This window comes from Aquarana catesbeiana, linkage group LG01 (genome assembly GCF_042186555.1).
Source record: "Aquarana catesbeiana isolate 2022-GZ linkage group LG01, ASM4218655v1, whole genome shotgun sequence".
NCBI lineage: Eukaryota > Metazoa > Chordata > Amphibia > Anura > Ranidae > Aquarana > Aquarana catesbeiana.
Window position 1 is genome coordinate 137,198,147 of NC_133324.1, and position 3,813 is coordinate 137,201,959.

Here is a 3,813-nt window from a genome sequence, read left to right on the forward strand (position 1 = left end):
GATCCTGGTGTGTACCCTGGAACATTCTCACAAAATGCCCTAGACTTTGGGGAATCGTTTTAGTAAAAGTGAACTTCTTCCAGAATTTCTTGCTCAAAGGAAACAAGTAAAAGTCAATATTACCAAAAAATCTATAAAGCTGCTTCAATTCTACTTTGCATAATACTTGACCCGATACATGATATTTGCAGCTGCAACAAATTAGCTTATCCTGGGGCACGTGAAAAAACATGGTTATCAAGTCCATTTTCCTACCCCGGAGGGTAATAACCAACTGAGGAACTCTCATTTTTTTCACCCGCTATTGGCTCACCAAAACCGCCTTGATTCATTCTTTATGCACATTACTTTTCTGAAGTAAGTTCCTTTTGTGTTTGTGCTTTTCTTGGTGACATGAGAAGGTTAGTCTAGTGCAATGTTTCTTAAACTTTTATCAGTCAAGGCACTGTTTAAAATTCTGCACAATCTTGAGGCACCCCATTCTAAAATGTAAAAAAACTAAACTAATTGTTTCACATAATGCAGTAACATCTACACATGTAGGACACCCAACATCAGAGGTCATTTATTCTTCCAAATACACCTTTGCACACTGGTACTGATTAGTATTCCAATGTTTCTTTCCTCCTTCAATTTCTCTTCCTTTCTCTTCTTCTCTTCCTGGAGAAGGGCAGGAGAGGGGGCAAACAAGGAGGCTGTGCAGGTGGCCGATGTCCTCCTTATCAATGTCATTGGTTGTTAGGACGACAATGGCTAGAAAGTTGTAACGGTGCACAATAAAAACCTGTAGCTTTGTGTAACTACTGTAAAAGGCAGGCTTCATTCACCCGCTGGCTTGCATACAATTTATGGGCAATTTTTAGATATTTTGCCAAGGCCCCCCTGAAAAAACCTGAAGGCACCCTGGGTGAAAAAGGCTGGTCTAGTGATATGGTAAGACAGGGTTTTACTTGCTGGGGACAATATCATTGACACTACATTAAAGGTATATCATTGTCAGGTGTACAGTTAGGTGACAGATATAATGGGTCTGAGATTTAGATTGCAGTCCTTACTTTGCATTCAGTGTAATTAGCAAGATCACCCATTTAAACCTCTCCTACAAGGTGGCCTAATCCAGTGTTTCTCAACTCCAGTCCTCAAGGCGCCCTAACAGGTCATGTTTTTAGGATTACCCTCAGATGAAACGGCTGTGATAATTACTAAGGCAGTGAAACTGATCAAATCACCTGTGCAAAATAATTGAAGGCCTGAAAACATGACCTGTTGGGGCACCTTGAGGACTGGAGTTGAGAAAAACTGGCCTAACCTTCTACCCAACCTGTTTTTTGTGTCATGCATGTGCCTTCTGTGGGTGTAAACGACCGGTTCAAACTCTTTCTGTAAGCTTCCTGTGGCAATACAGCTTTCTTCAACAGCTACTGCACAGCCAATGTGTTGGGTGCCATTTCATTTGTGCTGGTAGATCTGGTCCCATCACAGCCAAGGGCTACTGAGCAGGGGTATACAGTGAGGCTCACATGAATCAGGTGCCATAGCAGAGAAAAAAGGCAAAGGGTATATTAGCAAACCTGTATGATTTAAATATATATATATAGCATATGCTGCTAAGGTGTTTTAAAGACTGATTCCACCTTTCTGACCATGATTAATTACGGTGTCACATGAAACATGGTCTGAGTTTGCAATTCCCCACCCTCTTATAGAATCCAGGGGTTCTTCTCCCTGACAGCCCCATCATTATTTGATTTTGGAACAGTTGTTCATGGTTCCTCCAGCACAGCTGTGGCATTCATTCACAGAAATAAGTGAATGGGAAAAAGCCCCATCTGCCAGTTTGGGTAGAGTGAGGAAGGGTTATAGCCCCTGTAGAGTTTTTTCACCATCAGTGTTTCCACTGGGGAACTTTCCCATAGCCACAACAGGAAGTGAGAGGAAATCCCTCCAAAGTGAGGGAATCCCTGGTTGTCACCAGAACTAGTGTCCTCATTGCTTCTCAGCCTTTGGGCTAAGATCAAGTGTAGTATCTGTTGTTATCAATGTAGGTAGGTGTGCTTTGCCTTCATTCTGGCCTGTTGGTAAGAATACTGTAGCTGTCTGTATAGTACCTCTGCTGGTATGATGGGGGTCCTGAGGATTCTTCCCGATAGGTGAGGAAACTGAATGAGCATGCACCAGGTAAGGTATGGGTCAGGAATACTCCCTTTGGCGTGGGATTCTAGGGGCCCAGTGCCTCCTGATTTGAGAGGTGATGCCTGGCCTGCTCATGTGTTGGAAAGGCAAAGAGCCTGTGGTGTCAGTACCCCCTGGAAGTTGGTTACCCCAGGAGTGCTCTTAGTATCACTTGGGCGTGGAAACCCACTGTGAGAAAGAGCACAAGGCCACATCACCTAAGCTTTTTTCTGCTCATCACGTCTTTGGACTAGGCCTTTTGGCTACGTCCAGGGCAATTTTTGCTACCAGACTGCAAGGCCTAGCCAATGCACCTGCACTGGCACTATTTATATTCTTTATTTTTCTCTTACTTTTTCTCACTTTTTCGCACTTTTGTCTGTTTCTTTCTCGTTAGATGAGGGTGTGCGTCCTCATGCCTACCCTAAAGTCTAGGGGGAGGATGTGCGGCCATTTGTTTCCTTTCTTCCCTAAAGGGAAGGGAGTCCTTAGGGGCTCTCTCTTCAGGACAGCCCCTAACCTAGTACTCGTTGGTCAGCTATGGCTGACCATGAGGAGAGGGGTCCGCCAGGGCTTTTGGCTGGGTGGACCAAGTTGCGCTCTGTCTGTCAGGAGCCTTGGGGGGGGGGGGGGTTAGGGTATAGTCCAACTTTCTCAGGAAATGGATTGGAGATACACCCTTAAGTGCACTGGTCATGTACCTGACTGTGGAGCCAGAGATGATGAGGGAGTCCTCTTGCGCAATTCACGTCCAAACACCCCAGGTAGTGGAGACAGGGACTGCTAGGGCAGTGGAAGAACCCACCCACTCTGTCATGAAGCTGTTGTAGTGAGCTGAAGCTTGGAAACACAGAAGTCCTTACAGTGATAGTATTGAGTCTGGTCACAAACCTTGTTCAGAAGCAGTCTGGCAGACAGATGCAGGGTCAGGATCAAGTTCAAGGTCAGAAATAGGCAGAAGTCGATAACATGCTGGCAGTGAGGTACCAAGTCAGGAGGCGGAGATGTGGCCAGAAATCCAAGCCAATGTCGATAACACAAGTGAGCAGCAGACATAACAGGCAGGGGTGATCCAAGAGAGATGTCAGACGTAGCCTGGTCAGGAACAAGGTTAGCAGACTTTCAAGAACCAGGTACACAGGAACCAGAACTGAAGACACTCCAGCACTGAGGCCAGGCAGACTTTCAATTTAAATAGGCATGCTGGGAGACCCAAAAAGTTTCATAAGGTCTGGGACATTTGGATTGAATTCCCCTCCACTACTAATGCTAGAAATGATACTGTGCTTGACTAAAGTGGATGGTGTGTAAATTCTATGCTCCTTGAGGAGGAGGGGCTATGTGGTGTTGATCTGGTCTGGTACCCCTCTTTACCTTTTCTTATCTTCCTGGGACTATATGTTGCTTATACTGCACTTTATTATTTATTGTGTTATATTCTTAATTTGCTAGCTTGTTTTTCTTAAATCTGATATGAGCTTACTCACTGTGATAGTGCCTACCTTCTACCTCCTGATTGCCTACCTTGGTCATATGATGCTGCTACCCTTATTGATCGAGGTGTACCGGAGTTGTGACTACAGTTGGGAAAGCTTTGTTTTGTTATTTTATATATTATGTTTTCTTTTGAGTCAGGGAATG

At 44.7% G+C, this 3,813-nt stretch overlaps 1 pseudogene; it reads left to right on the top strand.

The window, feature by feature from the left end:
* The first annotated feature begins 1,988 nt into the window (after positions 1 to 1,988).
* LOC141124414 (U2 spliceosomal RNA) lies at positions 1,989 to 2,113 on the top strand (annotated as a pseudogene).
* Positions 2,114 to 3,813: the final 1,700 nt, after the last annotated feature.